At 45.6% G+C, this 10,706-nt stretch overlaps 1 long non-coding RNA gene across 1 annotated transcript in view; it reads left to right on the top strand.

The window, feature by feature from the left end:
• Positions 1–2,939: 2,939 nt before the first annotated feature.
• The window catches only part of LOC109300771, a 34,445-nt gene continuing 26,678 nt past the window's right edge, over positions 2,940–10,706 (top strand). Inside the window, exons 1-2 of the long non-coding RNA XR_002098324.1 lie at positions 2,940–3,196; positions 3,891–3,974. This is a non-coding gene — a long non-coding RNA (uncharacterized LOC109300771). The remainder of the gene's footprint in view (positions 3,197–3,890; positions 3,975–10,706) is intronic.

Here is a 10,706-nt window from a genome sequence, read left to right as displayed (position 1 = left end):
CCCCCACAGGGCCCCAACTCCCCACAGAGGGCCCCAGCCCCCCCACCCAGGGTCCATAACTTCCCTTTCACAGCAGTGGCAGGAGTGGGACACTGAGTCTGCTGCTGCCAGTCCCAGCTCTTGGGGACTATGTGCTGAGCCTAGCCAGGTCCTGCTGGCCCTGAGGCCCCTCTGCTGCCCAGCCAGGCTGGTCCCATGGTGGCAGGACCCAGTGCATCATGTAGGTACCGTGTGCTGGGTCCTGCCAGCTCTGGGGCTCCTTTGCTGCCCAGGCAGTCTGGTCCCATGGTGAAAGGACCTGGCGCGGTACACGGGGACCACGTGCTGGGCCCACCCAGGTCCTGCTGGCCCTGGGGCTGCTTGTGTACTACCTGTAATTAGAACAATATGCAGAAGGAGAGAAAAATCAGTGGGTGTGATTCCTATTTGTGTTATTTTTTAAATGTTGTGTTCCTGTTCATCTAGGAATCAATCTGCTCACTTCTTGTCTCTCCATCTGGGCTTCTCACATGCTGTCACACTAACGTAATGTTGCAGAAGGAGGTGGCTTATGTGACCCAGGATAGTAAGTCTTCAACTTTATAGAGTTGAGAAATAGAGTATAGAAGTGAAGAGTATAGACATACTCTATTTCTACTGCTTGGTAAGTGCCAGTGAGACAACAGCCAGAAGAAGCCTGGTGTAGCATTCAATGTGTAGGACTTAGCGACCAGCCAGGAACTGAAGCTGTGAAGAAATTGGTACCTTTCTGTGGTGTTTCACACTAAGGTGAGCAAGAATTAATGTTCTGTTCTGTTTTAGAAAATGGCTGAGAGAAACCAAAGAGAAGGAGTGTGTGGTCAATTTTAACACATCAGAAATTTGCACTGGAGAGAGCCCAAAGTCCCACAGCAGTACAATTGGTGTTCAGAATATTCATGAGTGATCTGAAAACAAAATGTTAGGGGGCAAAATCTGCAGATGTCACAAAATTATCCAGAATAATTAAGACTAGAGAGACAGCAAGGTACTCCCGAGGGATCCAATAAAGTGAGGTAAATGGATAGCTTAACAACATAGGAAGTGCAAGGGAATTCACATTTTAAGAAAGAATTTGAAGTACACCTACTCATGCTCGTTTCCAAATTCATCTTGATGACCCTGATGGAAGACCTGGACATCACTACAAAAGGCTTAATAAAAGAGTTTACACAGTGCATAATGACGTTGAAATGTAGAAAGAACATTTTAGGATGCATAAGGGGTATGCTGAGAACCAATACAAAGATACCATTGAATGAATGGCCCATTTTACCACATACAATAGACAATTCTGGTCACTCCACCAAATTAAAAAAAAAATCATATATAAAGAGGCTCCCCAAATGGGTAAGGAAGGCATGACAGAAGCATGTCATTTGGCCCACTCTACTCCCCAAGGGTCCATAAATTTGGTGGCAGGAGACTGGTAGCAATGTTAATTGCTCCCCCCCTGCTGACACATTTCTAGACCTGTGAGGAATCCTGTGAGATGAATAAAATGGCCTTGCTTGCTAGACCACACTGGTACACAGACAGATCCAGCCATGCAGGGCAGTCTGTTGTGTTGAATTGTACCTGAAGGGCACAGAGTTGGGCTGGTGCACTGGATCACACCCATGGACCAACCCCAAGCCCGAATCCCATGCAAATCCAGCTGGTGGATTGACCCTACACCACTTTATGAAGATGATGAATAGGAGGAGATAATACTGGTAGTGCATTCCCATACCTGTTACACAGAGAAGGTAAGTTAGGTAAACCCTTCATTGTAATCATAGGTGGCATGTTACATGTTGGGAGGATGCAGGAGCACATACCTCCCAGATTTCTGAGGGTTCATGGAGCACATCTAGGGGGTCTATGAACAGTGGCTGTGCTGCTGCTGTTCCAGCTCCCCCCTGCAGCCAGAGGCCATGTGAATGGCAGCAGCACGCAGCTTAGCATCAGCAGGCAAAGCCTGCTGCAGGTCCCGCTATGGTCAGAGGCCACTCAAGCACCAGCAGCAGAGTGCAGTCAAGTAGCAGTGCTTCATCCTGTCCTTGCCACTGCCTCAGGTGGGATCTGATGCTAAGAGAGAGAGAAAGAGAGATCCACAGGGGGTCCACGCCTCCATTGCCCATTTTCTACCAGAACCTTTAAATTGTGCCCCCCATTACTATCAACAGTTAAAAGTAGCCTATGCGTGTAGAGCAAGAAAGTGGCATCCAGTGAAACTAAAAGGCATCACATGTTTTAAAATGATAAAGAGGAATCCTATTCTCTCAGCACAATCTCTAATTACTAACCTATTTAACTCACCTTTGGAAATACCACTGAGACCAAGACTTTGTAATTCCCCCCCTTCCCCACCATTTCATCCATTGTTAAATCTGTTACTATAATAAATACAAAAGATCTGAATGCCTATGTCAAGACATAACCTAACCATTACAGGTGAAGTGTTAGGAATCCTTACCTGCTACTGGGCTTCTTATATCTTCCTCTAGAATATATGTTGGTGGGCTTTATTAAATGCAATGGGACATTTTCTGCTCCAATACAGAAATTCCCATGTTCTCATGTTTCCGTGACTAAGAGATTCTAGTAGGGGAGCAACCAAAAGCAATACAAGTTTGAGAAAACCAACCTTCACTGCAGAAAAACCTTGACAGTACCTCCATTTAGTTGCACATCACCCCCATTATAGAATCATCATGTAGGGTGGCATTTGAATAGATGTCTTGAGAGTCCCAAATAGGCTTGTACTGATTTAAGTGTGAAAGAGATGTGGGACAGGTGTTCAGCACAATTTTTAAAAAAAGAAAGGAAAAAAAAAGGAGTTGAAGATTTTTGCCTGGGATTGCTCTAGGCATTATTTTATCTTCATGATTCAGCACAAATGCTTGAATGAGAAGGAGAAACAGAACACCTAGCTGATGAACCAGAAGAATCTGCTGTATAGTGCCTGGGGTCTATTCACAGGGCTGTAGCTATTAGATTGCCTTTTTATTTTTTCATGTTTTCCCTTTGTATATTACATTGGAAATTGAGACTGAGCTTCAATCCACAGTAGTAGCCTGTGGCAGTGGGTGGGCTCCTTTGGGAAAGCAGTCTGCACAGGAGTCCTGAACAGAGCCCTTAAGAATATGGATGAAAAGAGAAGAGCTCAGATATGAAGGGAAGTATCTAGAAGAGGGTGAGTTTTTTTATTGTAATAAAGATTTCCAGTGTTTAGCCCTCTCCCCTAATTGCAATTGTTCATATAAAGATTCTGGTTTGGATGAATGTAAATGTTATTCAAATATTGCTGCATGCATGCTGGGTAGTGAAAACTGCATTAGCTAATTGTGCTGCTAATTTGTCTGACTGTCCAAAGTCATTTGATCATGTGTCCGCTCTCTGATTGGATCATCTAAATTTTCTAGCTATTAAATATTCCTGAAAAAACACTAGGATTTTGGTTCTTTTGTCAGGGTAAAATTACACATTACACTTAGACTATACTAAGGGCACTTAAAATGTGAGCATTTCCACATTGAAACTCGTTAGCTCATGCAAAGAGCTCTCTGAGTGTCTCAAGGTTACACCACTTCAGGTGCGGGTTAACTCTGGGCCATGCAACCGAGCTCATGTTAAGGTAACTTCAGTCTGCTCTACAAAGAAATGCCCCCAGTAATTTGCAGTCTTCCAGCATCCCAGGATGCGCTTCTCTTAGCCCCCCATCTACCCAGAACAAGTATAAAGTCCAGGTGTCCTGGTTCCTAGATATACCCCTGCTCTCCTGCCCTCTGGTGGCAAGTCACAGCTGCTCAGGCAAGAAACTGTATTAACCATTAACATGCAACTGGTTACAGCATGTTCTAAGTTTAACCCTGCTTAATATTCCACAGCTTTAGTATGGTTTAGAGTGCAACATGCAACTTTACCCTCAAGGAGGGTGGCTGAAAAAGAGTGGAAAAACAGCCATCATGGAAGTAAGACATAAACCAAGAGTAATATGGGTAATTTAATAATAATTGTTTTGTCATTGTTTATGCCTGTTCAAGTAAATTTGTCCCCTTACCTTTACCCCAGAATAGAAAAAAAATATCATATAAAGCCATATTTGCAAACTAATTAGCAAGCTTTAACTTTTGATACATTCTTGTCAGACTACAGTGTTTCCCAACATTCTAGAAAACTGACCAAATGATGGCAAACAAATCCAAGCATGATGGTTAAATACCTATCTCTGGCTTAGATACTCATGCTATGATGCTTCCATTCCTTCCTTCCTTTCTGTGAAGAGTAGTGAAATTCTTAGCACAGACATTTGCAATAAATGGGCCAGTTCTCACCTCTGAGCTAATGTTTTGGGCTCTTTGCACACTTGGCCAGACAGTGCTACAATGCAGAGCTTCTCAACAATTTTTAGACTCTAGGCACCCCTGGATAAATTTGAAGCCCCCCTCAAAAAGTGACAGCTCTTAATTTTCACTTGTTTTGACCGCAGAAAAATAATAGAACAATTCTTCTGTTACAAAGAACTCAGAAAGACCACAGCAGCTCAGAATGCTTTTAACGCTATCAATTCCCATTTGAAATTGCTGGGTTTATCATGTAAATCATGTTTGCACACTTTAACAGTTCAACTTTGTGTGGCACCCCACTGCACCCTTGAAAGGATTTCAAGGCATGCTGGTGGAAAATCACTGATGTAATGGTTACACAATTTTTCAATCACAGCACATAAAAAGTAACATTTTTTTGGAATCAGAGGGTGCTAAGGACTGAAGCAGATGTAAGTTTAACACGCTTCTTTTATTTTGTGACATTTGGGGCCATTTTAGTGGTTAAAATTCTTCAAATACTCATAGAAATTACATTTGGGACTAGTTCAAATCCCTCTTTATGGCTGGGGAAAGCTTTCACTCCCCTCTGTGGTCAGGGGACATAAAAAAAAATATTCCTGCCCTGTGGCTCCCTTCAGCCTCTGTGGTCAGGGGACTTACCCCCCCCTCCCCCATAAAAATCAAGGAGCCCCTTGGCTTCCAAGATGGAGGCTGCTGAGGTAAGATCTGAAGGGAAAACAGAGGACTTAGCTTCTCTGATGCAGAGCATTGCTATAGAGATACTGAACATTAAAATTACAGTGGATAAGTTGCAGGCATTTGTAATGAACACTCAAGCTTCATCAGATATCCTGATGATGCCGGTTCAGGGAGTGGAGAACAGTTTCTGCCTGTGAGGACTAGCCTGTGGAAATGAAGCTTTCACAGACAGCTGCAGGCTCTGAGAGACAAAGTGCTGGACCTGGGAGGCAGATACAGGAAATACAACATCCACATTGGAGTGCTTGAGGGGTCTGAAAAGAAATCCCACTGAGCTTGTGACAAAATGACTTGTCAGCATTTTAAAATGCTCAGGGCACAGAAAGAAGTTCAGCTTACAGGTCTAACTCATGGTCATAGAAAGTGCCATGAGTTAGACTGATCCTCCTGACCCAACAGACATCAGCTGTTGGGTCAGGAGGGTGGGGAATTGAGCTCCAATTTGGAGCTAAGCTGGTGAGAGAGGCTGTGCCTCTGCAGCCTCTCCCCCTAGTGCTGCCCCTGCCCTCTCTTAGCCCCAGTGCTGTCTCAGGATGGGAGGGGGAGCAGACAGGGGAGGGAGGTCTATTCTGGGGTTTCCCCAGTCTGTGCTAAAGTGGATGAGTGGGTGGATTTCACCCCCCCCACCTCAGGGTGGCTCCAATCCATCCACCGCACCCTCCAGCACTGGCTGGGTAAGCCCCAAAATGAGTTCCCTCTGCTAAATTCCACCCCCCCACTCTAAAAACAGTGCTGGGAGCAAGGCTGGGCTGCATCAAGTTAGTGAAGGTACTCTGCTTCAGAGTGCCTTCATCTGAACCCCCATGTAATGAGGGTTCAGGTTGTCGCAGGATCAGGCCCTTTTAAAGTACCTTGTGTTAGGTCGCAGCTGTACAGTTTTCTCAGGGGCCAGATCAGGCAAAAATTGTCACTTCTGTCTGTGCCAAGGGGCACTTGTACATGTGACAAAAATTGCCCGTTTTTTGTGGTTTTGTTGTGTCATGCAAACACGTATATGGAATTTTTTGCAATTTAAATGAGTTTGTAACATTGCAAACTAAACCACATCCACGTGTAGTTTAGTTTGCAATGTAGCTATTTGTAATCTTGCAGCCTTTTGACAGCCTCCTCCCTCTCTTCCCCTGCCATGGGAGAGGTGAGCTGAAGGCAGTAGCGGTGAGGGGCCCAGTCTTGTTTTTTGGGGTTTTTTTTTTTTGCAGAACTTGCCCATTTCTGCCATGGACGGGAGGCAAGTTGCCAGCAAGTTGAGGAGCCCCAGAGCTGTGGGAGGCCCTGGTTCTTCCCTCCACAGCAGCAGTGCTCCACCCCCCAGGGATGCCCGGGTGGGCTGCTAGCAGGCTGGATGCTGCCCCAGCTCCAGCTTGGGGAACAGTTGAATCAGGCTGGGTGTTGCCTCTGAGCTGGGGCAGCACCTGCCTGCTAGTCACCTACCTGGGCAGCCCTGGACGGCACTGCTGCCATGGAGAGAAGAACCAGGGCCCCATGCAGCTCAAGGGCCACTCGGCCCATCAGCAGTTCTCATGGGCAGGCTCCCCCAGAAAAGAGAGGGATGCAATCCTTTTTTTTGTTTGTGTGGAGCTTGCCTGCCTCTTACACAGCCAGGGAGAGAGCTGCTGGTGGGCCCTGAGGTGCAGGGGACCCCTGTCCTTCCCTCTACAGTGGCAGCACCCCCTGGGGCCACCCAGGTGGGCAGCTAGCAGACAGGTGCTGTTCCAGTTTGAAGGCAGCATCCAGATTGATCCAACTGTTCTCTGACCCTGAGCTGGGGCAGCATTTGGCCCACTAGCAGCCTACCCAGGTGGCCCTGGTGTGTGCCGCCCCGTGGAGTGAAAGACTGGGGCACCCCGCAGCTCAGGGGCTGCACAGCCTGCTGGCAGCTTGCCCCTTAGCCATGGGAGACATGGACAGACTCCACAAAGAAAAAGGAATGAGGCCCCTTGCTGTCAGTGACAGAGGTTATTAAATTGAAACAGTGGGCTTTTAATCATCACAGTTAAAACCCACTGTTTCAAGTTAGGGGACTAAACCCTCATCACATGCACAAGTGCCCAGAGAGGGCCCACAGATCTTACTGGAGGATGCTTGGTTTGGAAGCAAAATCTAGGTTCTTCATAGATTAATGTCTGCATTTACCATCAAAGAGAGCACACACAGCTGTCACAGACCTAGGAAAGTGGATATGGGGCTTTCATGGACACCTGGTGCTGCCTTAGTTGGGGGTCCCCCTGTGGCAAATCTCGCTGGCCAAGGCGGGGTCCCCACGGCCAATCCTGATGGCTGATCACTGCAGTCAATCACTGAGTCCACTTCCTGGACTGCCACGGTGCTCCATTCTCTGGCTTGCAGGGGTGGCACTGGCACTCCCACCTGCCCCTCCTGCCTTTCTCCTAAGCGGCAAGTGCAGCCAGTCAGGGGGTGCACCATCACTTTCTGTGGTGCACATGCACCCCCGTGCATCCTATGTGTCACCACTGGGGGCTTTCATATAATGCTGTTACTTGATCTTCACTGGGGGGTCGATAAAGAGCAGACTGTGTCTAAACTAGTAGAACTGCAGGCCAGACGCAAGCAATTGAGATACTTCATATGGCATACTGCCATCCTGAATCTGATTCATGGAGGGAAAACCTATAGTTTCTCTGACCCTAAGGAAGCAGAAACCTTTATAACACAGATACCATTTAGAGAGGGTGAATTTATGGAATAATCTGAGTGGTACAAAAGAAAAAAAAGATAAAAAAAGAAGGGATTTTAGTGTTTAAATTAATGGCATTCATACTATTTTTGTTAATCTTTGTCTCCATTGTTGCAAAATGGTAGAGAGCTTTGGCTTACATCTGCCGAAGCCTTCCTAGTGGTTATATATCAATATAGTAAATTTGCTGTTAGTATTCATTGTACTTTATGCTTACCATTTTCTTTTTCTTTTTCCTTTCTTTTCCTCTACCCCCTCATGATCTTTTCAAAAGCACGCTTGGGAGCATATGTTGTAATGAGCTCTAAATATACAGGAGAATGTTGATAAAGATAAAAGTTGTACATTTGATTTAAGGAAAATGGCAAATTGGCAGCTATATACAAAATTGAACATAGACAATAAAGTCATTGAGAATCGCCAATTCTATTAAGTGTGTATCTTGGAATGTAAAAGGCCTTAGCAGTCCTATTAAAAAGACAAAAAATATTGCCTTTTCTTTAAAAATACAGGGCTGTTATTGCTATGCTCCAAGAAACTCATTTGTTAGTATAGAGGAATCTCACAAATTGGGCTACAAACAGATATAGACTTTGTGACACCATAAAAATCTGAGCAAACAGACTTCAAATCCCTCTGTTTCACCACACGTACTTAAATTTTGTGGTGGCTACAAATCTAGTAATATTGTGTGCCTCCTTTTTGTGGCTGACATATGTTTACTTACGCCAACACTCCAGATGCCCTGGGCAGAAACTCCTCCAGGTTTAGGGGCCCTATCCTGGGTGCCTAGGAAAAGGACTCTGGGTGCCGTACTGCAACTGGTGGTGCCCATCCACAAGTGGGAAAACCCCTGCTTACAGAGACACACCCTGTGTCAGGAAATTAAGGAGGGAACTTCCAAAGGGGTTACTTGCTGCACACTTGCACTGTATGTGGGCACACTGGGGGTATCCCTCTGCAGGGATTCACATACGGGTCCCCCACTCTATGCTTGCATACTGCTTTGCAACCCTAGGTGTCATTTACCAGTGGAAGAGGGAACCCCTATGGAAGTTCCTCCCTCCAGGCTTGTAGATGTGCACTGGGAGAATGATTCCCTGGCAAGGAAATCAGACAGGGGATTTCCTATAGAGGTTCCTACCTCTGGTTGTACATGGTGCCCCCAACCCAGGGTGCAACAGTAAGAAAAACATTCTGGGTCCCAGCATGCCTATCATACTGCTGTGCCCTGAGTCAGGACACAGTGTGCAAGACCTGGAGAGGATGCTTGTAGGAACTCTCCCCACCATGCTTGAATTCCCTGCAAAGGGATTCACCCCAGTGCACCCAGTCTGCAAGCACAGAGGGGGGGAACATTTTGGAAGTTCCCCCTTCTGCACTTGCAGATGCATACCAGGGGAATTTCCAGCCGGGGGATTCCCCTGTACTCTGACATGGAGCATGTGTCTGCAAGTGGGGGTTTACCTTGCTTGCAGATGAGAGCCCAAAATGGAGTGCAGCACTTGGGCCCCTTTTCCTCCAGGATCAGGTTCCCAGAGCCCCAGGAAGAGCAGGGGGATGTCCTTGTGGAATGACAGTCCTGGTGATATCTGTAGATGTCACTGAAGTAGATCAGCTGTGCAGGAACATATCGCAGCACACGTAATTGCACCCCAAAAGGATGTCTGTTTCTATATTTAGAGCATGTTCGGGTTGGGTTAGAAAACTCTAGTAACAAGAAGTCACATGGATTTTGCTTTGTGCATAAAAAATGGTGTCACCATTTAATTGACACAGCTGATGATCCAGAGGGTAGATTTGTTCCTGATAATGTTAAAATTGTAGGTTCCATTTATACTTTGGGATGCCTATAGTCCTAATGCAGACAATCCAATATTTATCTCTTTTTTGTAAAGCTCTTTGAATTTGGGAAATACCCTTATATTTGTGGGGGGGGACTAGAATGAATGCTTGAATCCTGTCACTGGTAGGTCTTGTGCCCCATTATTCAGTTAGGTGTCAGAGCTAGGTTTAGTAGATATGTGGCAAATAGTGAATCCAACAATGAGGGATTATAATTTCTGTAGTTTATAGTATATATTCTAAACCGAACACCTCCCTTTTCAATGGTTATACATTTGAAGGATTCATTTTACAGGCGTTTACAATGTTTATGGAGCGTAATCTACCTACTGCTTCCTCTGCTTTGTTATTATGGGAAACTGCTACAGTCATCTCATGGGGGTGTATAATATCATATGCTTCTGAAAAAAGAGAAAAAATGGGATACAGAAATGGATACTTTAAATAAAATATTTAAGTCTTTATGTGAGGATTATAGCATGAAATCTTGCCTGATAAACTATGCATTCTTACCAATATGAAATTTGAATTAAATAAATTATTGTCCCAGAAGGCAGAATATGGTTTATACAATTGAGAATCATGGGAATGTGCAGGAAGGTTACAAGCATAGAGACTGTTCCTGTCTGCTGACAATGGGGTGCTCTCGGGTGATAGCGTAGAGAGGCCCAGGAAGGATGCGAGTCCCCTAACTGTTAGTTCAGACCAAGTTAAGGATTATCTGGAGGGCTTAGATGTATCCAAGTCAGGGGGCCTGGATGACCTTCATCCATGGGTGCTGAGGGAATTGGCTGGTGTCATTGCGGAGCCATTAGCATGACTGTTTGAGGACTCCTGGTGCTCGGGCCAAGTCCCTGAGGACTGGAAAAGGGCCAATATGGTCCCTATTTTCAAGAAGGGGAGGAAGGAAGAGCCTGGCAACTACAGGCCAGTCAGCCTCACTTCTATCCTGCGGAAGGTCTTTGAAAAAATTATCAAGGGCTACATTTGTGAGAGCCCTGCAGGGGAAGTGATGTTGAGGGGTAACCAACACGGGTTTGTGTCAGGCCGATTCTGCCTGACCAACCTGGTCTGTT

The sequence above is a fragment of the Gavialis gangeticus genome, unplaced genomic scaffold (assembly GCF_001723915.1).
Source record: "Gavialis gangeticus isolate Ggan-Ray unplaced genomic scaffold, GavGan_comp1, whole genome shotgun sequence".
In the NCBI taxonomy this organism is placed as follows: Eukaryota; Metazoa; Chordata; order Crocodylia; family Gavialidae; genus Gavialis; species Gavialis gangeticus.
Note: the sequence above shows the minus strand (reverse complement) of the source record. Positions and strands in the feature narration are given on the sequence as shown.